A 27830-nucleotide genomic window follows, 5' to 3' on the forward strand; every position below is an offset into this window, starting at 1 on the left:
CCCTGCTTCTGCGCACTGGTCCTGGTCTCTTCTCCTGGCACGGTTCAGGATCCTGGGACAGTCAGGGGGTTCCTCCTTTCAACTGCCCATTGCGCCAGGCTCCAGCACCCTCTGCCTCAGCAGACCACACCCCAGAGAGAACTCTTCCTGTGCAAGTTCTTTTAAAGATTTGGGGAGTGGGCTGGCAGGAGCTCTGTTTGCCCTATTACACAGCGACGCATCACTTCTCTGCCCCTGCTCCCTCCTTCCTGCCCAGACCTCTGGGTTGGTTCAAGATGTCGTCCAGGGTCTCCTGCCACATGGTCTCTGAAAGCTCTTTCCCCCCCAGAGATGCCTTCTCCCTTGTTCGGCTAGGTGCCTGGCACCCAGTGACAGCTGCTGATGGATTAGCCTGTAGCTCCACCCATCTTCTCTCCTTGGAGGGAAGGTCATCAATCCAGGCTGCTGGGGTCAGCCCCCAGCCAGGCCCCGGTTATGAGCTGACTCAAAGAAATATAACATTTCTCGATGACCAAAAAGCAGTATAACTATGACTTTGGACTCTGCAGAATACACATAGGTTACAGTGGACGTTGGTGCGTGTCTGACATTTGAAGGCCCTAGGAAAGTAAAACTAGCCCATGTGCTCCCTATCCCCATAAGAGAATAATGGCATAAACACTGTAAAGCACACTGACTTTCACTGGCATGTTCCTTCCCACTGTATAAAGCCTATTCCATGTCACCACCCAATTCTGTGTAAGTCCTTCCACACCATTCACTTTGTAGCTGCTCCTGGACTGCACACGCCAGGAAACTCCCCTGCGCAGCCCGTACACGTGTGCACACACATGTACACATGTGTCTGCATGTAACCAGCCCGGTGCCCCCATACTCCAGCTGCGTGCAGCGGCCTAGTCAAGCTAAGGGGACACCAGTAAAATCCACATGTAGTCTTTCATCATGAGTTCACTGTGGGTGAGTCCCAACTTACGAGGCTCTCCCACAGTAAGAACTCAACAAATAGGTGCCCAAACAGTGAAAAATCCGGGCGGCTCAGTGTCAGAACCACTTTCTAACAGTATCATTATTTGATCATTTAAGGCTTGAATTTTTTTAAGTTCAGCAACTCCTTGATATCCCGGATACATTTATTTAACCTGCCCTTTCAAGCTTCCACTGTACACAGTCTGATCTATGGGGAGGTACTTTTTAGAATGTTTTTCCTCATCTCCCCTTACTTCACCTGACCACATTTTTAGAAGTCATGTTTTTATTTTACAGGTTTCTACCTGAAGGCTCACATTTTATGCACTGTTTTTTGCGATACAATGATGATCTCGCCATGAAGCCTTATATTAATTAAGTCACGTGTTAACCGAAGTTTACCGAGCTCTTGGAGGCGCTTGAGAGAACCTACAGTGCTTTCACTGCACTTGACATGATTGAATCTTGGCTCTCCTCTTAGGTTCTCGAATTACACATTTGGCAAATATAAACTAAACATTTGATGGTTCTCTCAACAGCTTTGTTGCTAGCTGGAATACTAAGTTTAAATATGAATGAAATGTACAGAGGTCAAAGCAGCTTCATACATGTGCACACCTTTGAAACGGGTTCTGATACTTCGTCTTCGGTCTGTGCGATGATCATTTGTACTCCAGCAGCTAAAATGTGCCAGCAGTAGACTTACTGAAGAGGACTCGTCCTACTTCAGAAAGGAAGAGGCTGTCCTGCAAGTGAGACGAACCATATTTTATGCAACACTTTGTATAAGGAGAGAGAAAGTGCCTGTTTGTGCTCAATACCACACAGTCTTAAATGAGCTTGAGTTTACTTGATTTTCATCTCAAATCGTTTTTGAACAATTTCCAAAAATGAAGCAGGAACACAAATACCAAACATGATCTGTGAGCTGGCAGGGACGGCAGCCTTGGTACATGCAGACATGCCAACCCTCCCGATTCAGGCGGGAGACTACCGATTTGAAGGCTAGTCTCCCGCCTCCCGATTCATACACCTAGAAACCCGATGCCAGTACTAATTAGGGTACCTGCTGCTCTAGGATGCAAAATATCTAAAACACATTTTAATGGGATGTTTCAAAGATAGACCAGAATTTCTGTTCATGCCATGACAAAGTAAAGTAAAGTCCACATTTGTAAAGCGACAATCACCCGTAAGGGTCTCTAGGCGCTGGGGGCCGTCGGGAAGATTAAGCGAGCTATTGCTCGGAGCCCGGGATCGAACCGTGGTCGCCAGATTCCAGCGTCAGTCGCCCTGGCCGCGGCGCCACACCTCTCCCCTGACAAGAATAAAGACATTTTCGAGTTCTGGGATTTGTGGTTAACAGGTTGCATTCAAAGTCTCATATTACAGGCAATGCACGTGTCCATGTGCTAAGAAGCTGTAACTCCTGAAGACTACACTCTAAACAAGTATGATGGCTTACTACGTTACAATGGTTTGAAAAGGCCAACGCTTCAGGTCTTTAGGGGAGTGCACAGGTATTCAGAGTGGGATTCTGGCCGCTCTGCAAACGGTGTAAAGGGGAAAACCCACGTAAGAATGAGAGAAGATCCAGGAAATCTCAGTCTAGAAACGTGGTTAATTGGCTGTGTCAGGTTTCCTAACATACACTTGGTAAAGAAAAATATATCTTTAAATGTACAGCTAAATACATCATTAACTAGTTTGAATTACATTGTGTGAAATCTGATATATTTTTAACTTCCAATATTTAACATGACGTTCACAAAGTCTGCTTTTTAAACCATAAATGTGATTAACCTAGTCGTCCCTCTGGTGAAGCTGTGATCTACCATTAAATACACTATTGTGAAATATTACCTATGAGGCTAAAATTGCTAGAAACTACGCTACATGACAGCATTTTTTTAATAAACATTATTTAACCAGCGTTGAACCTGGTATCATGTTAGGCGCTACTTATTTGATATCCGTTGTTCTACCTGTTTTCATCATTATATTTTCTGTTATAGCGCCCAACACATAGACCCACAAAATATTATTGTAAAATTATTGAGCAAACACAGACCTTCTGGCTCTTTTGAACATCTGTGCTGTAGTAGAGGATGCATAGGTGACAAAACGTTCATAACCAATTCACAATGATTAAATTAAATTTGACAAATCGATCCTTTGACAAATATAGATGTGAGCTTTAATGTCTGCCCTACCTTGCCTCATCCCTTACCATGGACCTTTTATCTCACCTTACAGTTAGCTTTTGTGCGTAACCGACACCCGGGCGGAGCCATGGGTGGCAGTGCAGTCTTTCGTCCTTTCAATGTGGAGCAATCAACTGGAACATACATTTTTATTTGGTCCCAGAATACGAAGGAGACCCCTGGTGCAAAGGTTCTACTCAGTAATGAGGTGTAGTGTATAGTCTTTTCTTTATGTTCTTTGTTTCAGGCTCACTGTCTATGGAATCCTTCATTGAGTTCTAGGTTCCACATGTTGCATCCTCGCAGAGAGTGTATCATCAAACATGTTTATGGTTGAAGATGCATATCTCGTGGGACTGCCTTCCAGTTAGGATCACAGCTGTTGGTAAAGCCATTCAGCTGTTGGTCCAACTTGAAGGCAGCAGCACTCCCGAGTGATGCCGATACTTGGAATAAACCTTTCAATTTAAATATCTCCTGCTTCTGCCTACATGTGTTATTGGATGTTGGATACTTCACATGAGGGTTGTCTGCACTTAAAGTACAGTAGAGATCAGCACATACCCTTTCTATTCATCACGTCTGAAATGGGAAGGTGACATGTGCTGCATTGCCCTTCTACCAGCTGGAAGATGTTGGCACTGGTATTGGACACTGAAAGCTACCTTTCTCTTAGGCCAACCAAGTGCAGATGTTTCTAGTGCTTTTGCTTTGCACCCTACTAGCAGGCTTCTTCTTTCTGAGTGAAATTAATTTTCACTGTTGGTCTTGTATTCTTAACATCATTCTTTCTTTACTGAAGTCTATATTTTCAGATCTCTTTTCATAATGTCGCACTTCACACTAGTTGAAGTGGGGGGAAAATGTAGGGAACTGTGGGCGGAGAATCAGAGGGTGGGAATAACTCGAGGATTGGATCAGCATACATGCCAACATTTCAGAAGAGCAAAGAGGGAGATTTTTTTTTAAAAATCGGGAGAATGGGGCTTCAAATCGGGTTACTGGCGTGTATGGGCTTTGGAAGTGTGCTGCTGCAGGATTGGACATTTGAAACACAAATGTACGTTTTTTTCTTACCTTTTACAAGCATGGAGCGCAATGGCAGGCTGAGAGGGTGATGCAAGTGTTGTCCCCCCCCGCCCCTGTGTGACACCCCAGCCGAAAACAGCTTCCTGTGCACACACACGCCCCCCCCCCCCCCCCCCCCCACTTCACAGGTCTTCAAAAGACTATTGCCTTGTTAATGACCCTTTGTTGTTTTTTCACCCCATCGAGAGCCCCTGCATGGCCACTTTGACTATTGCTGGAAAAATTAGCACTTAACACAAAAGCCCTGTCAACAAACCCCGAGGAATCGGGTTTTTGCTTGCAGGAATCGGGAGGCGGGAGACTAGCCTTCAAATCGGTAGTCTCACGCCTGAATCGGGAGGGTTGGCATGTATGGATCAGTGGGTGGAGTCCGAGGTGTGGCCACACCCACGCATATTTCTCCCTCTTATTGAAGTTGAAATGTTGGCATGTATGTACATGGGAGGTAAAAAACGCCGACCCTGCGGTCTACACTGAAACGCTGACATGTTTGGGAGAGATCGCTCACAAGGATCTTACAGTTTCCTGAAGCAGCAAAACAGTAAATCAAGGCAATTGGAGAATTAACACCAGATTGCTAAGAATTGCACAGGGAGGCTGAGAGTAGGGTGACCAACCGTCTGTAAATTTCACGGACAGTCCGTAATTTTGGCCGTCTGTCCGTTGTCTGTGAAGGATTCTTTAACGGACGCCATTTGTCCGTCATTTTAGCCGGGCACCGGTCGCCCCACCCTAACGCCGGCACAGCTTGCCCCCACCTCCCTTCTTGACTCCGATGCTGCACCAAAGCTCAGACACCCAGCAGCACTGGAGAGGCACAGCGGGGTGGCAACCCTCACACCTCCAGCCCTTGATGACCTGTTAAGAGGTGCTCGAAGGTGACTGAGAGGGAGGGAGGGGCTGGGGCTGCAGGTTCAGGAGCAGGGGGCATCTATTCAGATGCAAACAGCCCTGAATGGTCACGTCTCTGCTATTTAGAGGGGGCTCACACATTCCCCTCAGCCCAGGGCCCCAAACATTCTAGACTCTGCCAGATTACACCGAAGCAGCACATAGTTCTCTTCACAGAGCTTAATTACTGTCACTAAATTGTAAGTAAACCTCAGTTCTTCAAACATGCAGTTTATCTATACTACTATTATAAAGGAAGAACTTTGAACCTTTGAGGCGGGTAAACTCGGGAACCACAGCGCCAATCCACACACCCGATACATTGTTGTAATCGTCAGGGTGTGCAGATAGACATAGGCTATATAAACGTAATAAATATACGTTATTTAAAAAAAGTACCGAAAAAAAAGTAGTCCCTTGGAAGAAGCGCCGGCCGCGACGTGCGTGCCTGACGTGAGGAGCGCGGGGAGGAGCGGCTTCCAGGAGCGCGAGGAGGACCGGCGGACATGGCGCGGGGAGGAGCGGCGGACAGGCGGTGAGGAGCGGCAGACAGGCGGGGAGGAGCAGTGAGCGGCGGATGAGGTAGGTTATTTATTTATTTATTTAGGAGCGGTGAGCGGCGGAAAAATGAAGCAAAAATGAAAATCGTGAGCAAGAGGAAGCAAACGGAGCATTACAAAAGTGAGCCAAACGCTGCATTACTGAAGGAAAAAGTTACATGTGCAGGTTACAAGAGCGTACTTCGTGAGCAAGAGGAAGCAAACGGAGCGTTACAAAAGTGAGCGAAACGGTGCATTACAGGAGGGAAAAGTTACGTGTGCAGGTTACAAAAGCGTAGAAAGTAAACATAGAGGTATAGGAGGAAAAAGAGACATGTGCAGGTAGCAAGAGGAAGCAAACGGAGCATTAAAAAAGTGAGCCAAACGGTGCATTACAGGAGGAAAAAGTAACGTGCGCAGGTTACAAAAGCGTAGACAGTAAACATAGAGGTATAATACTGCAATATATGGAGGAAGGCTCCGGGGAACCACAGACAACGTCAGGGCGGGCGGGGGCCCTAAAGCCTAATTGCTCCCGGACAACATCGGGACGGGCTGCTCGTAATGTAATAAAATAAAGAAAAGGCACAATCACACCCACACTGATTTACAAAGTATGGAGGACACTCAGTTCAATCAGTTCTCTTAGAGTATCTCCTATAAGTACTGTACATCACAGGGGGAGATGGCATTCTGGACAGAGAGCCTGTCTTCCTTGTCTTGTGCAGGAGGGGGTGAGGAGCCCAAGATGATACTAGAATACTGCATTCCCATCCCTGTGCCCACCCTGGTGGATCCTGTTCCCCCTCCTGTGATGACACCTGTCCCCCTTTCCCCTGCCTGTGATGGCTCCTGTCCCCCCCCGTGGTGGATCCTGTCCCCCCCCCCCTGTGGTGGATTATGTCCCCCCCTGTGGTGGATCATGTCTCCGCCCTCGGTGGCTTCTGTCCGAGTCCTGGGATGGCTCCTGCAGCGAGGGTGGAGTTCTTGATGGGCCTCTTCTCAAAAGGGCTCAGCTCAAAATTAATATGGAAAGGTGGGCGAGTGAGTAAGTGAAGGGATGGGTGGATGGCTGGATGATGAGGGGAAGGATGGATGGATGGATGGATGATGAGGGGAAGGATGGATGGATGGATGGATGATGAGGGGGAGGATGGATGGATGATAAGGGGTAGGATGAATGGATGATGAGGGGGTGGGTGAAAGGATGGATGATGAGGGGAGGGATGGATGGATGGATGATGAGGGGGTGGGTGGATGGATGGATGATGAGGGGAAGGATGGATGGATGGATGGATGGATGGATGGATGATGAGGGGAAGGATGGATGATGAGGGGATGGATGGATGGATGGATGATGAGTGGGTGGGTGGAAAGATGGAAGGATGGATGGATGATGAGGGGAAGGATGGATGGATGATGAAGGGAAGGATGGATGGATGGATGATGAGTGGGTGGAAGGAAGGATGGATGGATGGATGGATGATGAGGGGAAGGATGGATGGATGATGAGGGGATGGATGGATGGATGATGAGGGGATGGATGGATGGATGGATGGATGATGATGAGGGGGAGGATGGATGGATGGATGGATGATGGGGTGGGTGAAAGGATGAATGATGAGGGGAAGGATGGATGGATGGATGATGAGGGGAAGGATGGATGGATGATGAAGGGAAGGATGGATGGATGGATGATGAGTGGGTGGAAGGAAGGATGGATGGATGATGAGGGGAAGGATGGATGGATGATGAGGGGATGGATGGATGGATGGATGATGAGGGGGAGGATGGATGGATGGATGGATGATGGGGTGGGTGAAAGGATGAATGATGAGGGGAAGGATGGATGGATGGATGATGAGGGGAAGGATGGATGGATGGATGGATGGATGGAGGGATGATGAGGGGGTGGGTGAAAGGATGGATGGATGATGAGGGGATGGATGGATGGATGATGAGGGGAAGGATGGATGGATGGATGATGAGGGGAAGGATGGATGGATGATGAGGGGAAGGATGGATGGATGGATGATGAGGGGAAGGATGGATGGATGATGAGGGGGAGGATGGATGGATGGATGGATGATGAGGGGTAGGATGGATGGATGGTGAGGGGGTGGGTGAAAGGATGGATGATGAGGGGAAGGATGGATGGATGATGAGGGGGTAGGTGAAAGGATGGATGGATGGATGGATGATGAGGGGAAGGATGGTTGGATGGATTATGAGGGGAAGGATGAATGGATGATGAGGGGATGGATGGATGGATGGATGGATGGATGATGAGGGGAAGGATGGATGGATGGATGGATGGATGGATGATGAGGGGGAGGATGGATGGATGATGAGGGGGGGGAGGATGGATGGATGATGAGGGGGAGGATGGATGGATGATGATGGGTGGGTGGGTGGAAGGATGGATGGATGGATGATGGGATGGATGGATGGATGATGAAGGGAAGGATGGATGGATGATGAGTGGGTGGGTGGAAGGATGGATGGATGGATGATGAGGGGAAGGATGGATGATGAGGGGAAGGATGGATGGATGATGAGGGGAAGGATGGATGGATGATGAGGGGAAGGATGGATGGATGATGAGTGGGTGGGTGAAAGGATGGATGGAGAGTGGGTGGGTGAAAGGTTGGATGGATGGATGAGTGGGTGGATGAAAGGATGGATGGATGATGAGTGGATGGGTGAATGGTGGGTGGGTGAAAGGATGGATGAGTGGGTGGGTGGGTGGATGGATGGATGAGTGGGTGGTGGGTGGGTGAAAGGATGTGTGGATGGATGGATGGATGATGAGGGGAAGGATGGTTGGATGGATTATGAGGGGAAGGATGAATGGATGATGAGGGGATGGATGGATGGATGGATGATGAGGGGAAGGATGGATGGATGGATGATGAGGGGGAGGATGGATGGATGATGAGGGGGAGGATGGATGGATGGATGATGAGGGGGAGGATGGATGGATGATGAGGGGGAGGATGGATGGATGATGATGGGTGGGTGGGTGGAAGGATGGATGGATGGATGGATGGATGATGGGATGGATGGATGGATGATGAAGGGAAGGATGGATGGATGATGAGTGGGTGGGTGGAAGGATGGATGGATGGATGATGAGGGGAAGGATGGATGATGAGGGGAAGGATGGATGGATGATGAGGGGAAGGATGGATGGATGATGAGGGGAAGGATGGATGGATGATGAGTGGGTGGGTGAAAGGATGGATGGAGAGTGGGTGGGTGAAAGGTTGGATGGATGGATGAGTGGGTGGATGAAAGGATGGATGGATGGATGAGTGGGTGGATGAAAGGATGGATGGATGATGAGTGGGTGGGTGAAAGGATGGATGAGTGGATGGGTGAATGGTGGGTGGGTGAAAGGATGGATGAGTGGGTGGGTGGGTGGATGGATGAGTGGGTGGTGGGTGGGTGAAAGGATGTGTGAGTGGATGGGTGGGTGGTTGGGTGGATGATGGGTGGTTGGGTGGATGAGTGAAATGATGGATTGATGGATTGATAAGTGCAAGGGTGAATGAATGGACGTATGAGTGAAAGGGTGGATGTAAGAATGGATGAGTCAGTGAAAGGGAGGGTAGATGGATAAAAGGATGAATAGATGTGTGAAGGAGTGAAATGATAGATGGATGAGTGATAGGGTCAATGGATGGATTCATGAGTGGATGAGTAGATGGATGGATGGGTGGGTGGATGAATGATGGAAGGAAGGTTGGCTAAGTGAAAAGGTCGATGGAGAGAGAAAGGGAGGATGGATGACTAAAAGAGTGGATGGGTGGAAGGATTAGTAAGTGAAAGGATGGCTGGATTGGTGAAAGGGTAAATGGCTGGATGGATGGATGAGTGGATGGATGGGATGAAGAGTGGATGGATAAGCGTACAGATGGATATGGTGAAAAGGTGGATGGATGGATAATGGATGGATGAGTGAAAGGATGGATGAAGGGATGGATGAGTGAAATGATAGATGGAAGGATACATGATGGATAGGTTTGCAATTGGTTGAATATGTTTGGAAATGGCTGGGCTTACTTATATACTATTGCGCGACCTCTGATGTGTCTGTAAAACGTACCTATTGTCCTGAAGTTTTGTCCTGAATTTTAACCTCCTGTCCTGAATTTGTGTCCTGAATTTTGACCCTTTGTCCTGAATTTTTACACTCACCGTCCTGAATTTGCACCAATGCCAGTTGGTCACCCTAGCTGAGAGACATGCACACAAAGCATTGTCATACCAGCGTGCACATTTTTAACTTGCTATTTCCTCATTGACATATTATATTCCACATCACTGTGTAATTTTCCACATTGATGTGACAGTTTAACATTGTCACCAGCAAACAATGAAGACAGTGTTCGTATTGCATTGTCCAATTTTAAATTGCATTTCCAGTTTTACGTTACTTCCTTTTGATGCATGTTGTTTCGTCTGCCCTCAGAGATTGTCCATGCTAATCTCCCTTTTGCACAAAATAACCACTCATTACCACAACACTTTACACTTGGAGAACTGCCATCCCACTTTCCACACAGCCCCAGTGCACTGCTTGTTTCTACGTCCCCATATTGAGTTGCATTTAGGCTCACAAAAATTTAATTTTAGGTTCTACATTGCAATACCATTTTACACATTGCCATGCCATGCTAATTTCCACAAAGCCAACTGTGGTATTCTTATTATCTTGTATGTATTAGAATGTAGAATGTTAATATGGGTTCTATGACTCTGTGTTCCTGGGGAATTAGTTGAAGTCTGACTGAGCTTGCTTCCTGCCAGTCCTAGTGGTTGTTAAGCTGTCTTCCTTCTCTTGGAAATAAACCTTCAGAACCTGAACTATTCCTGTGAGAGCGTGTCATATTTTCCACACCAACCCACTTATATATTGACCCTAAAAATGTATATTGCTTTTTTATACCTAGCGAAACAAATTTCCAGAATGCGATTCCTGTTTCCACATTGCCATGCCAGTTTCACATTGTTCCTGTTTAGCATATAGGACTGTGCCAACTTCTGCATTGTGACATATCATTTTCAGGCTACTACCCACATTGTCCAGAGCATAACAAGAGCAATACTCAATTTTAACATTGCTTCTCTTTAGTTTGTCATGTCAGTTAAACATTTCAGTGCCATTTTTACGTTGCTGGTGTTCACATTGACGTGCCAGTTTCCATATTGCTACTCCAGTTTTCATGTTGTGCCAGCTAGGGCACATATTTTCATGCTAGGTTGTAAATTGCTCCAAAATTGCACGTGCCAGTTTACAAACGACCTTGCAATTTTTTCATTATTTCCCATGTCAGCTTCCTCCTCAAAATGACAGTTTGCACATTGACTTTACAGAATGTCATGGCATTTCTCATGTTACCCTACGTAAGCGTGTATTTTCATGACGCTCGCTACACTGCCCGTAGGAAATTTCCAGTTTGTACATTACCCTAGAAAATTGTTGTGCTACATATCGAAATTACTGTCTCATGTTTGTTTTCTTGGACCTCAGAAAATTGCCTCGTTGTTTTTTCCCAATGCAGTTGCCACATCGGTTTCCAGATTGTCCTAAAAAAGTTAAAGAATAGGTTTGGATATTTGAGATTCCGTACTTGTTTGTCTTGCTTGAATACGCCTTTATGAAACTATTTCTTCATTGGTTTTATGCGTGTAAGGACTGTGTCTTAGTCAGCTTCTTTTATCACTTACCCGTGATGCTCCAGTCTGTTGAGTTGTTATGGACAAATGTTGAGCATTTTTTCAACCTGTCGCTGATCTTGAATATGTGCAAATGGGGATGGTAGCTGTAAAAACATCCATGAGTATGTCCTTAGTAAAGTTCAATTTTTAACATTGCTATATTGCTAACTCGTTTCAACAGTTTAGAACAATCTCAATTAAAGTGTGATATTAACAAAACTAGAAAAATCTTTCAGGTAAAGATTAACGCAATTTAAAGCAAATTAAGAAATGGCAAACTAATTCGATGGCAAAGCTAATAACAATAGAGACCCTAAATTAGATGTAACTACATCAAAACATCTGGAGTATAAATCATCGTAACCTGTTTAGACAAAGTCTATATTAATTATACATTTGCTTGCTAAATCTATTAAAAGGTGTGCACATGCACTGAACTATGTTTCGCCGACTTCCAAATATTTAATAGCATTTTCAACAATGTGTGCACCAGAATTTACTACAATGTTTTTTATATAATGACATCTTACAGTAGTCTCACTCGGACAAGCCCAAGGAATGTGAGATGCACTTTCACAGAGTAAGTAACAGTCTCAAGATCTTGTTAACTCTACTAATACTAGTCCATGTAGCAATAAGAGATGCCAGTTCGAGATGACAAATCTAACTTACATGAAGCCTTCTTGTACCTCAGGGCCCATTGTTGCAATAAGATATCTCTGACGTTGGAGTAATTATCACCTACCAGTCAATTTCCAAAAATGTTTTTAAGCTCTGCAATGTTATAAGATCAGAATCAAGATTAAGTTCCTTACACTTTGAAGAAAGATATTATTTCAATTGTAATTTATCCCACACATTTCCTCTGTATTAGATAAAGACAAAAACAGCCCTAATTCTGTCTGTCTCCTATTGCTTTATCTCCAGCTCTACTGGTCCCGCAGTAGCATTTGATTTATATGCTTTTCTAGTCTGTTAGTCTAGATTAAAAGCGCATACTAAGCAGCTTCTGTGCTTGCCGCAGACCTACCCACCTTCAAGAGCAACAGTGGTCAGGGAGTTGCCTTGCTAGGTTTAAAACAGCATCAAATTAATTATATTCTAATAAATTTAGTGCTGGGTTGACCTTCCCTACAAAAACAAACGGTGGATGCATAAATCAGTATAGACTTTACTTTATGATCTTAACCGTAGCAACGATTCGGCAGAGTGTCCTTCACAGCGTTTATTCAAAAAGCTTAAACCTGCTGTAATACTTTGCATTAAGATTGTAGCAAGCTGTTACCTTAGCCTAAAGTGGACATGACCAATACTCCAAGATAACTATAAGATTTAACTTTATATTCTGACAGTGTATTGACCATGAGTCGCTTTTTTTCTTCATCCAATAGTTTAGTTTATAGTTTGCTTTAACATTAGATGAATTCTCTATATTATAATTGTTCAATTTATTCAGCATCTGTGCAGACCAACTGGAATTCGGGCCAGAAGTATGTAATTTCTTAGCGGTCGCAAGCACTCTTATTTGTAAAGAGTGTTTACGACAGCTAAAAAGTTATTTTCAATGTACTAATCTCGTTTTTATTAGTCACTAAAGCTTTACCAACTCCTAAAATGTGTTTCCTTATGTATAATAAATTGCAGTTTGGAAGGCCTGTTGTGGGCATCCCTACCAATTTGTGATTCATCTCCCTAAGTATTAGTGTTTTGCAACCCGAATTTTGGTCTCAAACCATTGAAAAGTTAGAAAATCCCAAGTTGTTGTGGTAAATCATCCTCTAAGAGGAAGACGTTATTTTCCAATCTTCCAAACCATTCCCTTTCTGAATAGTGGGGACCGCTTCCGAGGGAATGGGCTCACTGTAACTTTTCAAACATGATTTATTTATTTATTATTCAAATACATTTAAAAGCAACCCCTTTTCTTTTATGAAATGGAATAGTCATCCGCTGCCCCTTACTGGCAACCACCCCTGTGATTTCAGCCAGTTACAGTGATTTGCAAATTGCAACCTGCCTAATTAATATTCTCTGGGTAGGTTGGACTGGAACTCACTAAGATTTGGTACATAGGTTGGTTTACAAAAAAGATAGTGGTTGCAAAAAGAAGAGTCTCAATTTGCATACACTTTTTACTTTGAGTATCTTATACATCTGGGCCTAAATAATTTGAATACATCATAAGAATCAGCGGATAACCTCCCACTTTGGGCCAAAGACTATTGACTTTTTGTTTTAAGAACGAGCTGGAAATTCCCAAATAAAGCTTGAAAAGGGAATAAAACAATCACAGCCCTGTTTTAAGGCTATTTACTGAGAGAATTCTATTAGTACTGGTACAGCCCTCTGCAAAACAAACCTTCACCCAGGTATTGAGATTTGGTATGCCCTTGTATTCAAGCAGCCCATGGTTAACTTCTAGTCTTGAAACACACAAAAGGTAATGTAAAGCTGCTTGCAATTTGTCTAACAACTGGCAACAGCTCTGGGTAGCACTCCCACCCTTCATTCCTTTGCTCACCATGCCACCTCAGTTTGGACCCAGTCTTATGCAAATCAGTCTTGACCATCAGTCTTGACCAATGGGAACAGTGCGTCCAAACTGCCAAGCCAGGTTCCTCACTAAATCGAAATACAAGCAACCACTAGTCTTCATCAGAACAGTCCATAACAATTGCTGATTTCCTTAGTTAAAGGCAAATGAATAATCAGCCATGCAAGTTCACAAGTATAAACTTTTATATGTGGCTTTCCTGGCAAAACAACGTAACACAAATATGTTATTAATCTTAGTGCATCCCCCTCCCGATGCCTGCTTGCTTAGTAAGAAGTAACTCCTTTTCAGTAATCCATTATTGAAGATGGTTTATTTACTTTAATATATAAAAATGTAAATGCAGATCTAGACACACAGACACTTGTGTGTACATATACATGTGTGTGTGTTTGTATATCTATATTGACAGTTTCCTATTTGAATTGGTAAAGACTTAGCCATCGTACATTCGTGATACGAAAGGCTTTGTGAGAACTATATCTAATACTATGTGGGAACCAGACATGTTGATGATAGTACTTGATATCACCAGCCTCTACACAAGCATATCGCATGAGCATGAACTAGCAGCAACACAGTATTTTCTAAAAGGAAGATCTTTAAAATTCTCAGAACATAGTGCCATGCTATTTGAATTTATGAATTTTTGTCTTACTAACATCTTTTTATTCCAAAAACAATTGTACAGACAGATACATTGCACGGCCATGGGCACCTTCTTCACCCTCAGGTATGCAAATCTCTTCATAGGCTGGTGGAAGAAGCAGGTGGCCTGGTGGGAAGACAATAAAGCATGGGTTGCATGTGTAGTTGGGTGGTACAGGTACATAGATGACTTGTTCATCTTATGGAAAGGTCCACAGAGCGAAGCAGAACTATATATCAAAGTTCTGAATCAGAATAATGTAAATCTTCACTTCAGCGGCGAGATTAATGCAACTGAGGTGAATTTCTTAGATCTAAAGATCTTTATTGCTGAAGGACAAATCTGTACCACACTCTATCGGAAACCAACAGCTGGGAATTCGGTATTAGAAGCCATCAGTAACCATCCCCGTCCTCTGAAACGAAGTATCCCCTATGGGTAATTACTTCGATTAAAAAGGAATTGCACTGAACAAGATGACTATGAAAAGGAAGTTTTGGGCACCCTAGAAAGATTTAAAAGTAGAGGGTACACAGAGAATGTTCTCTGACCCTGCTTGCAGGCAGGTCGCCCCCACGCCTCTGCTTGTCACTTCTTGCCTTGCTGCCTCTGTGCCCCTGAGCTGCTCCTCGCCTCTCCCTGCCCGTGCGCCAGCTCCCCCGCCCCCCACCGCTCCCGTTCTGTTCCTTCCCGCAGCTGCTCCCCTGTGGCCCCGCCCCCCTGCACACCTATTGGCCTCCCCACTCCAACCTTCTATTCCCTCCCAAGCCACCTCATAGGCAGGACGAACAGCGGTAGCAGGAGCGACCTCTGACCCTGCTTGCAGGCAGGTCGCACCCACGCCGCTGCTCGTCACTTTTTGCCTTGCTGCCTCTGTGTCCCTTAGCAGTTCCTCGCCTCCCCCTGTCCGTGCGCCAGCTCCCCCCACTGCTCCCGTTCCGTCCCTTCCCGCAGCTGCTCCCCTGCGGCCCCACCCCTGAACACCCATTGGCCTCCCCGCTCCCGCCTCCCAGCTGCTCCTCCCTCCCAAGCCACCTCATATGCAGGCCAAGAAGCGACCGCGCAGCGGCCGTGGCCTGGCACGCCAAAGGCGCGCCTAAGGCAAGCCCGTCTGCGCCCGTCCGCGCCAGGCCCGCGCCCAGCGCCAGAACCCCTGGACCCCACGAACGCCACGACTCCAGAATCCACTAAGACGCCAGCACCCTCCGCGCACTCAACACCGGCCGAAACAAACACCTGCTTCCAAGCTGCCCCGACGGACCCTTCTTCTGCCACACCTGCAGCTTCACCTGCGACAGAGCCACCAAACCTCCAAAGACTGGACCCAACCACCTCTGCTGCATACTCCTCAACACCCGCTCCGCACGCAAACACGCCGTCGAGCTCTGGGATCTACTCGACACTTCCGCCCCAAACGCGGCCTTCCTGACCGAGACCTGATGGAACGTCTCCTCGGCGCCAGACATCGCCATAGCCATCCCGCACGGCTACAAGATCACCCGCAGGAACCGCGCCAACGGAATCGGAGGAGGAATAGCCATCGTCCAAAAGTCCACCCTCAAGGTCGCCACCCACGCTGACGACACCCTTAACACCGCCGAACTCCTGCACTTCCGGATCCACACTGACCCCAACACCACCCTCAGAGGAACCCTCGTCAACAGACCCCCCCGGGCTCAGTTCAGCGACTCTATCGCCGACCTCGCCAGCACCCACGCACTCTCTTCCACGGACTACATCCTCCTCGGGGACCTGAACTTCCACCTCGAGAACAACAACGATGCCGACTCAACCATCCTGATAGACAACCTCGCCAACCTTGGCCTCAGACAACTCGTCACCGCACCCACCCACCCATTCTGCTGGCCACACGCTTGACCCCATCTTGTCCACAGGCTCCCACGTCTCCTTCGACCACACCACCGAACTCCACTGGACCGACCACCGCTGAATCCATTTCACCTTCAAGAAATCAACCACACACCACCGCACCCAACAGCTGCCTCGCCGCTGCTGGAGCAAAGTCACCGAAGACGAGCTGATCACCTCCCTCGCCAAGAACCCACCCACCGACCCCACCAACTCAGACGCCGCAGCCCGCAACCTCAGACAGTGGATCGACGACTGCGCCAACACCCTCGCCCCGCTCAAGAAACCCTCCAACAGCCACGCCAACAAGAGAGCCACCTGGTTCACCAACGAGCTCCAGGCCTCCAAACACACATGCCGGAAACTGGAGAAGACATGGCTCCACGAACGCACACCGGACAACCACGCAGCCCACAAGGACGCCACCCACAAACACCACCACCTCATCAGATTAGCCAAAAGATCCTCCTTCAGAGACCGCTTGGATAACAACACACACGACAGCAAAGAGCTCTTCTGAATCCTAAAGGAACTCTCCAACCCCAGCGCCAACGACATCCCGCCCTCACAAGAACTGTGCGACTCACTAGCCATCTTCTTCCACCGCAAGATCGCTGACATCCAGGACCGCTTCAACACCACGACCGCCAGACTCCTCCCCCCCTATGAACACCACCAACGCCAACCGTTTAACCTCCTGGTCTAACGACAACGAGACACGCAAGGTTATGAACTCTATCCACTCAGGATCTCCATCCGACCCATGCCAACAACACGTATTCAACAAAGCAGACACTGCCATCGCACCCCAACTACGGAAGGTCATCAACATCTCCTTCGAAACAGCGACATTCCCGGAAAGCTGGAAGCACGCCGAAATCGACGCTCTCCTCAAGAAGCCCAAAGCGAACACCAAGGACCTCAAGAACTTCCGGCCCATCTTCCTGCTCCCGTTCCCAGCAAAGGTCATCAAGAAAATCGTCAACATGTAACTGGCCCGCCACCTGGAAGACAACAACATCTTGGACCCATCCCAGTCCGGATTCAGACGAAACCACAGCACCGAAACAGCCCTCATCGCCGCCACAGACTACATCAGGCGCCAACTAGACAACGGCGAAACATCAGCCCTCATCCTCCTGGACCTGTCAGCCGCCTTCGACACGGTCTGCCATCGCAATCTAAAGACACGCCTCCTAGAAGCCGGAATCCAAGAGAAGGCTCTTAACTGGACCACGTCCTTCCTCTCCGGAAGAACCCAGAGCGTCCGCCTCCCACCCTTCCGTTCCGAAGCCACCGACATCATCTGCGGCGTCACCCAGGGATTATCCCTCAGCCCGACGCTGTTCACCGTCTACCTGGCCCCCCTCGCACAAGTGGCCCGCCATCACGACCTCAACATCATCTCTTACGCCGACGACACCCAGCTCATCCTCTCCCTCACCAAGGACCTACACACCGCCAAATCCAACCACCACGAGGGAATGAAGGCCGTCGCTGACTGGATGAGGAGCAGCCGCCTGAAGCTGAATTCAGACAAGACGGAGGTCCTCATCCTCAGACCCACCCCCTCAGCCTGGGATGACTCCTGGTGACCGACCACACTGGGAACAGCACCAACACCCAATGACCATGCATGCAATCTAGGATTCATCCTCTACTCCTCCCTCTCCATGTCGAAGCAGGTCAACGCTGTCTCCTCCTCCTGCTACAACACTCTCCGCATGCTCCACAGGATCTACAAGTGGATGCCCACCAATACAAGAAGAACGGTGACACAGGCCCTTGTCAGCTGCAGACTGGACTACGGCAACGCACTCTATGCAGGAATCCCAGCCAAACACCTACAACGACTACAATGCATCCAAAACGCCTCCGCCCGACTGATCGTCAACGCCCCCCGCCGCAGCCACATCACCCCCCACCTGAGAGACCTACACTGGCTCCCCATTGACAAGAGGATCACCTTCAAGCTCTTCACCCACGCACACAAAGCACTCCACAACGCCGAACCAGCCTACCTGAACAGCAGACTCAGATTCCACACCCCCACCCACCAGCTCTGCTCCGCCAGCCTTGCCCTCGCAGCTGTCCCCTGCATCCAACGGAGGACCTCCGGCGGCAGATCCTTCTCCTACCTCGCGGCCAAGACCTGGAACACTCTCCCTACCCACATACGGCAGACCCAAGACCTTCTCGCCTTCAGAAGGCTCCTCAAGACCTGGCTCTTCTAGCGGTAGCAGCATCCCCCCCTGCCCCCAGCGCCTTGGGACCCTCACGGGTAAGTAGTGCGCTTTACAAGTATGCTGATTGATTGATTGATTTATTTTATTCAAGCTCAAGAAAGAGCATCAAAACTATCTCGTAATACACTTTTAAGAGCTAGAATTCCCAAAGAAGAAATGACAAATGAGTTTAGACTTATTACTACATTCTCAAACGATGCGGCAGCGCGGAGTAGAATTATGCAGCGCCATTTGAAAATTTTGAGATCCTGTGATTGGTAAATCTATCCAAGATGTTCCAAAAATAACTTACAGGAAGAGTCGCTTGATTAAAGATACTATAGTTCAGTGCCATCTACCCTCAATAGTGCCCAATCCTAGAATAAATGATATTACAGGATTTTTCTCCTGCACTCAATGCAAAGCATGCAAGAATAGCACGAAGGTGCTCACATACAATGTACCTGGATGCAGAAGACCTAGAAACATCATCAACTTTGTCATGTAATACACCATATTGTGTATACTGTTTGAAATGTCAGTGCCAACTATTAGATAATGGAAGCGTTGTCCATCGGACAAAACGTCGTATTGTAGAGTATGCACGAGCAATTTAGAACACTGATCCAGCATACCCAGTCGCTAGACATTTTGCCACCCATCATAACAGCAATAGGAATCTCCTGTGTTATTTCTGCATAGATCACATTCCGATAAATGAAAGAGGAGGGGACAGAGTGAAAAGATTAAGACGCTTAGAGTCCGAATATATTGTAAACCTACAAACTAAGATCCCATTTGGCCTAAACACCGAAGAAGAACTTGCCATACACTTAGGTTGAGACAGTCGGTATATTCTAAGTAAAGTCTTTTTATAGGATGTGTCTTTTTGATACTAATCTGTAGGAAATTGCCATATTTGATTTATAACAATGAGAGAAAAATCTTGTTATGGAGCTTGGGCCATCCGATGTAGAGTCAAAAAGATCTACATTTGAACACATTAATTGTAAACAGTAATGGATGAAATAACTTGAGGTCATTCAGAGCGAGATAGTGATACTCGAAATATTAGGACCCTTATGCAGTTGGCAGTAGGATATATAAATGGAATGAAATGTTTGGGTTAAACTCAATAATTGGTTTTGTGCACAATTATGAATTGAGTATAGGAAGAATTGAATTGGTATCCCTTTTTACTAGAAACATATTATAGATGTTCCAATATGGCAGACAGTGTGAAGATATTTGTCTTATGTTTTTCCATTTCCTTTTACTTTCTATCCCTCTTTTTCTTTGTTTCCTCCAACTATCACTATCCCAGATTAATTGATAATGGACAGATAATATGGTCAAGAGGATCAAAGGCTCATTCAGAGCTAGATTGTAAACTTGATGTGCAGACGGAACAAGTCTTTTTTATATATATATATATATATATATATATATATATATATATATATATATTGTCATCCAAAGTGCCCGAAAGCTTTTGAAAGTCTTTCATTAAGCGACCTCTGATGATTGGCAGCAGCCATGAAACGCGTCAGGTCTAACATAAAAGAATCCAAGTAACTTCAGCGCCAGCTTCAGCCTTGCAACGAATTACCGGAAGGTTCAGCCCGCCAAGTGTGCGCTTTCAAAAGCTTTCGGGCACTTTGGATGACAATTACTAACGCGGCAGCCCTGTCGCGGAAAGCAGCACCGTCCATACACCTGAAGGGGGCCAGTGTTCGGAACTGGATCCGGACTATACGGTTTGGTGAACTGCGGCGTAAATTGCTCGCTCTGAATTGGGCCCACCATGGGTGAAAAAATGCTTATAAATCACGACACGAGAGCAGGACCTACTATAGGAGTGACTATGTTTCTGGATGGGACTACGAAAACCAGCATGCAATTTTGAACATTGAGCAGCCCACTGAGGGCGTGGCATGACAATAACTAATTAAAACTACCAGAAAACTGCCTGCACGAGTCTTTCATTAAGCGACCTCTGATGATTGGCAGCAGCCATGAAACGCGTCAGGTCTAACATAAAAGAATCCAAGTAACTTCAGCGCCAGCTTCAGCCTTGCAACGAATTACCGGAAGGTTCAGCCCGCCAAGTGTGCGCTTTCAAAAGCTTTCGGGCACTTTGGATGACAATTACTAACGCGGCAGCCCTGTCGCGGAAAGCAGCACCGTCCATACACCTGAAGGGGGCCAGTGTTCGGAACTGGATCCGGACTATACGGTTTGGTGAACTGCGGCGTAAATTGCTCGCTCTGAATTGGGCCCACCATGGGTGAAAAAATGCTTATAAATCACGACACGAGAGCAGGACCTACTATAGGAGTGACTATGTTTCTGGATGGGACTACGAAAACCAGCATGCAATTTTGAACATTGAGCAGCCCACTGAGGGCGTGGCATGACAATAACTAATTAAAACTACCAGAAAACTGCCTGCACGAGTCTTTCATTAAGCGACCTCTGATGATTGGCAGCAGCCATGAAACGCGTCAGGTCTAACATAAAAGAATCCAAGTAACTTCAGCGCCAGCTTCAGCCTTGCAACGAATTACCGGAAGGTTCAGCCCGCCAAGTGTGCGCTTTCAAAAGCTTTCGGGCACTTTGGATGACAATTACTAACGCGGCAGCCCTGTCGCGGAAAGCAGCACCGTCCATACACCTGAAGGGGGCCAGTGTTCGGAACTGGATCCGGACTATACGGTTTGGTGAACTGCGGCGTAAATTGCTCGCTCTGAATTGGGCCCACCATGGGTGAAAAAATGCTTATAAATCACGACACGAGAGCAGGACCTACTATAGGAGTGACTATGTTTCTGGATGGGACTACGAAAACCAGCATGCAATTTTGAACATTGAGCAGCCCACTGAGGGCGTGGCATGACAATAACTAATTAAAACTACCAGAAAACTGCCTGCACGAGTCTTTCATTAAGCGACCTCTGATGATTGGCAGCAGCCATGAAACGCGTCAGGTCTAACATAAAAGAATCCAAGTAACTTCAGCGCCAGCTTCAGCCTTGCAACGAATTACCGGAAGGTTCAGCCCGCCAAGTGTGCGCTTTCAAAAGCTTTCGGGCACTTTGGATGACAATATATATATATATATATATATATATATATATATATATATATATATAAATCTGTAAATATTGAAGTGACCAAAAAAGATCATGCAATGTGATATATCAGAGAAATAATTAATATTTAATGAATAATGAAATATGGGAAATGTGGAAACAAGTAAATATAAATGCACTGCCTATGTAACTTTGAATTTGTTAAATGCAGAGCATTTAAAGATGGCGGCCATTATCTTGTAAAGCTGTTTGTTGCATTTGTGTCCTATTTCTATGACTATGGTCAAATAGGAAGTGTATGGATTTTACATAAAAAACACAGTAAAACTGCAATGCACTGAATGTTGAGAAAGGCGTTTGCCGAAACGCGTTTGTTCCAGTAACCTGAGAATAAAAACGGGTTATTCTCCTCACTCATGAGTGCCGTCTCTTCTTTTGAAGTTCTGTCGCGGTCCCACCACCGCAGATTTAGACAGGCACCCACCCTGGAGATCTCAGCATTTATGGTGGATTTGAAGTTTGAATATATATATATAGGTCATGTGAAAAAGCTTCGTGGGGAAGCGAAACGTGTCATGGCGGACTTTGCTGGGCTACGCAAAGCACAATAAAGCACTTTTAATTTGGCACCAGATACAAGGGTCTGCTCTTCGCCATTTGCCTAGGAAAAGGCTGGTTTCTGTGGCGAAAGTCTTGCATATATATAATATATATATATATATCAGTTCCCATCACAATCCATTAAAGCTATTAAACAAAATGATCACGTCATTCTTCGGGCCCTTTTTGTAAAAGGGAGTTCAGTGGCTTCTAATACAGGAAGATTGCAGTTTTCTAGTTATTGTTAAGTTTCTATTGACAATGCACTTAATTTTGCCCAATTTACAATTGAAATGGGTAAAATTATTTGAAATTTCCATTACTCAAGGATTCATGCATCCTCTGCCAGTAAGTTCCTTCAAAGTCTGCTTTAGCTTGGATAATGCCTTGCTAATACTCTTTTTAGGTCTCGCCTGTCGATGCGCATGCGCATCGAGCTTGCGAGACTATTGGGGCTTAAACAGTCTTTAACCAACTTGCAAGGAATCGTGGCGATTCCTTGCAGTGCCCGTGAAAATCAAGCTTAATGCGCATGCGCTTAAAAGCGCGTGCACATGCCCCCAGCCGCCTGCCTGCCCCTGCTGCTTTCACACCCTCTCGCCGTCTGTTCCCCCTGCTGCGTCATCAAAGGCTTTCACGGCCGGCCGGACGTGCTTTCAGTTTCACTGCCGGCCGGCCGTGTAAAGTGCACTTCAAAGGCCGCTCTCCCTGCTCCGCCCCCTGTAAGTGCTCTGCTTCTTCAACTAGGAATCCAAGAATAACGCCTTCATAAAATCACCAGCTTTCCTTAAAGCACTGACATCTTTCCACGTTTCTTGTATTCAGGTTGAATCGGACTTGAAGCTGCAAGTGTTCTACAATTGCAAATATATTTTCATCCAGTTCTCTTTTAACGGGGTGTACCTATGTGCGGGCACAGGAACTTTACTCATTTAATCTTTGTGGCCCATGACACAATCCCCGCTGCTCGTAGGAAAGTCGGGTCTCTTGCAGGGCCTGGGTTGGTTGCTCATGTCCATAGTGGCTCCCAAATCCCATTTTCTTTTACAATTGCCGCTGCTCTTGCGAGTTAAGCTGATGAATTCCTCACCGGTGCTGCCTTTTCTGTTGTGCACCTCCATGGAACCCACGGCCTCCATCCTCCGCCGCATGAGCTCTGTTTGTTGTTTGTGGGTGCTTGCTTATTTTAAAATATTCAGTGATAACCCCTAATGCGCTCTGTAAATTGTTTTAAGTTGTATACTTCAGCGCTAACACCCGATGCGGTCTGAAAATGCTTTGTTGCTTGTATTGGGATGAAGTATTAATATTATTTTTGTGGGTGCTTGCTTATTTTAAATGCTTCGGCGATAACTCCCCTATGTGGTTGGAAAATGTTTTTTGTTAAATGCTTTGGCGCTAACTCCCGATGCGGTCTAAAAATGCTTTGTTGCTCCTATTGGGATCAAGTATTCATCTTGGAAATGTTTTGTTTGTATGTGCTTTCTTATTTTAAATGCTTCACACTTATCCCCGATGCGGTCAGAAAATGAAATGCTTCGGAGCTAACCCCGATGCGTTTTGTTTGCCTTCTTCAAACAAACAGCATACAAACTATCAAAAGAAACAGCGGATGTGGTTTAAAAAACAAATGCTAACGTATTATCTTGCAACCTATGTTCCACTCTCCAATTTGTATTACATTTCCCCAACTCCATGTGTATGTGCGCACAAACAGCAATTAATAACCACTTGCTTTTAAAAACATTTTGGCACGCTTTTTGTACTGATATATTAAACTGGAATACTGCACAGCTCGTGTGGCATTGATAAGTTTAATTGTAAACTTTTAAATACTTGTAACAGTGTGTTCTGTTTCTTACAGTTTGTTTTTCTAGCTTTTACCTGTAACCTACACTTGGTTCCGCTACTTGTGCATCCTGCTGCTTCTTTGTCTCAACTACTGACCTGCTTTTCGCATATGGTGCAGACGATGCCAGAGCTTCCCCCGGCCCCCTCCGCGCAATGCCAGAGCTTTTCACTCCAAAACATCACACTAAGCTTGCCCACCTTGGCCCCTCCGCCCTCAGCAGACAGACAGCAATATAAGACCTACAGATAGTGCTCGTGTGTTTTCACACCCTCTCGCCGTCTGTTCCCCCTGCTGCGTCATCAAAGGCTTTCACGGCCGGCCGGACGTGCTTTCAGTTTCACTGCCGGCCGGCCGTGTAAAGTGCACTTCAAAGGCCGCTCTCCCTGCTCCGCCCCCTGTAAGTGCTCTGCTTCTTCAACTAGGAATCCAAGAATAAACGCCTTCATAAAATCACCAGCTTTCCTTAAAGCACTGACATCTTTCCACGTTTCTTGTATTCAGGTTGAATCGGACTTGAAGCTGCAAGTGTTCTACAATTGCAAAAATATTTTCATCCAGTTCTCTTTTAACGGGGTGTACCTATGTGCGGGCACAGGAACTTAACTCATTTAATCTTTGTGGCCCATGAGACAATCCCCGCTGCTCGTAGGAAAGTCGGGTCTCTTGCAGGGCCTGGGTTGGTTGCTCATGTCCATAGTGGCTCCCAAATCCCATTTTCTTTTACAATTGCCGCTGCTCTTGCGAGTTAAGCTGATGAATTCCTCACCGGTGCTGCCTTTTCTGTTGTGCACCTCCATGGAACCCACGGCCTCCATCCTCCGCCGCATGAGCTCTGTTTGTTGTTTGTGGGTGCTTGCTTATTTTAAAATATTCAGTGATAACCCCTAATGCGCTCTGTAAATTGTTTTAAGTTGTATACTTCAGCGCTAACACCCGATGCGGTCTGAAAATGCTTTGTTGCTTGTATTGGGATGAAGTATTAATATTATTTTTGTGGGTGCTTGCTTATTTTAAATGCTTCGGCGATAACTCCCCCCACTCATCCACGCAACGCCACTCATCCACGCAACGCCACTCATCCACGCAACGCCACTCATCCACGCAACGCCACTCATCCACGCAACGCCACTCACACACGCAACGCCACTCACACACGCAACGCCACTCACACACGCAACGCCACTCACACACGCAACGCCACTCACACACGCAACGCCACTCACACACGCAACGCCACTCACACACGCAACGCCACTCACACACGCAACGCCACTCACACACGCAACGCCACTCACACACGCAACGCCACTCACACACGCAACGCCACTCACACACGCAACGCCACTCACACACGCAACGCCACTCACACACGCAACGCCACTCACACACGCAACGCCACTCACACACGCAACGGCACTCACACACGCAACGGCACTCACACACGCAACGCCACTCACACACGCAACGCCACTCACACACGCAACGCCACTCACACACGCCACTCATCCACGCAACGCCACTCATCCACGCAACGCCACTCATCCACGCAACGCCACTCATCCACGCAACGCCACTCATCCACGCAACGCCACTCATCCACGCAACGCCACTCATCCACGCAACGCCACTCATCCATTTGCAAAACAAAAAAGGTCAAACTCTTCTATTGCGAGACCTATTGCATTTTCAATGCTTGTTGTTATTGTAGACTTCCGTAACAAGTACTTTTTTAATGGATATTTACTTACTGAATGGCCTAAGGTTATTGGTCATTCACTCAAGTACACACGTTTCCTGTTGAACCAAATTGTGTCTGTTGAATTGCATTGGGCTCTGTCGTGTGCATTTGTTGCAGTACATTATAGTACAGAATATGAACTAAGGCCCTTATGTGTTAGCACATTTCCCCATAGAAACAGGATGGAGTCAACTTTTTATTACATCAAGCCATAAGTCTTTACTTTTGTTAGTATATGCAAAATGAAGTTTGGTACTTTCCACATGCCTATTCTCAACATCATCTTAAGGCTTGTGAGAACATTTAATGGATTGACCACCTCCAGTTATAATCTATGTTTGAATTGTGTAGTGCTACAAATGGCTTCTAACTCTTCTGCCTCGGGATGATCACCAATTACATTTCCATCCATCCTCAATAAGGGAGTCACTAAACTGCACTTAAAAGGTTCTCAGTTACAGTAACTAGTTATGATGCACATCCCATGATCATATTTATCATTCAGATAGCGGATACCATTTAAAAGAATAACTAACGCTTGTGTTGCATTGTCATACAGGAGGAAGGTAAATATTCATAACAAGCATTCAGCGAGCGTCAGGGTTGCCTATCAATCATGTTAATCTCACACCAAGTTGATATTTTTGTAAAAATCATCAGCACCTGTGTACTTAGTACTGTTCATTTTCAGTAATTCACCCCTTGATTGGCACCTTACGATGGGTCTAGTTAAGATATGAAAGGATTTATATTCATTCCAGGAGACTTTCTTGTTAACTCTAATGTAAGCAGATAGTCTCAAAACTACTATGATATACAGAAGGAATTGGGTAATTGTTATTAAAAGCCCCAGTATTATTTTATAGGTTTCCAAAAGTCGGTGTTACCCAATCTTGAATTGATGGGTGAATCTAAGTTATCCAGATCAGTTTCATAAATTGAATTCTAGCCTCTATGGACACCTGACAACCTGCTCCAGTCTTTACCTTATTGGTCTTTGATGGAATGTTTGTTCAGACTGTGCAAATGAAGCACGCTCAAAAGTCTACACTTGATCTTTTTCACTCCGAGCCATAGCTAGCTGTGAACTTAATGCAGTCCTTATTTATTGAAAGATTTTGGGTTAAAGTGCTTGCTAAGGTCCCAGATGTATTGTTGGGTGTAATTCCCCTTTTTTGTATCCCCGTGGGTAGTGCATTGAGCAGGGTACAATGACCGTTTACTACAACAATTAAGTGGAGTATCTCACCATTCAATATAATCTGTAACCTGTCCTTAGTAGATACCTGTAGTCGCAATAGGACTTCATGTTAATAGAGATAATATTTGGACCATATTTCTTTCAAAATAAGGTTTTGTAGATAAAGGTGTTGACAATAACTTTTTTTGATCGCACATATTCATGAAAAATAACTTGACTAAAATAAGTGATAATCTACCATTTTAGTTGTGGTGATGAGACAAGTTGACTTGAATATATATTAGAAAGTGAGGTTACTGTAAATGAAGTTAATCAATGTAAAAGACAAAACTCCATAAAGAGGCTCTGGACTGTTTGTTCTCATCCTTTTTGATTTCCTTCTCGCACTCTCGAAAAAGAAATCTGATTGTCAAATCTTTTGTTTTTTCAGTAGGACCACGCGCGGTACCAAGCCTGTTTTTCTGAGACCTCTCCTCTACATGTGACAGGTGAGCAACAAAATCCTGCATGAATATTTAATTTTAATAAGCTACACGGAACAAGGCACTTTTCACCATACCCAGTGTTGTTTTGCTAAATAAAGTTAAAGGTGTAAGAGTGTAATGATGATTGTCAGCACAGATATATGCGTTGATCC

At 45.9% G+C, this 27830-nt stretch overlaps 1 protein-coding gene across 8 annotated transcripts in view; it reads left to right on the forward strand.

The window, feature by feature from the left end:
* MAPRE3 (microtubule associated protein RP/EB family member 3) overlaps positions 1-27830 on the forward strand; it is a 692788-nt gene that overhangs the window by 166250 nt on the left and 498708 nt on the right. For 6 of the 8 annotated variants that reach the window (XM_078650043.1, XM_078650048.1, XM_078650046.1 and 3 more), the window contains exon 3: positions 27624-27681. The gene's annotated coding sequence lies outside the window, so the exon portion shown is untranslated. The remainder of the gene's footprint in view (positions 1-27623; positions 27682-27830) is intronic. The other 2 variants (XM_078650052.1, XM_078650051.1) reach the window with 1 other exon arrangement.

This window comes from Lissotriton helveticus, chromosome 6 (genome assembly GCF_964261635.1).
Source record: "Lissotriton helveticus chromosome 6, aLisHel1.1, whole genome shotgun sequence".
Classification (NCBI taxonomy): Eukaryota; Metazoa; Chordata; class Amphibia; order Caudata; family Salamandridae; genus Lissotriton; species Lissotriton helveticus.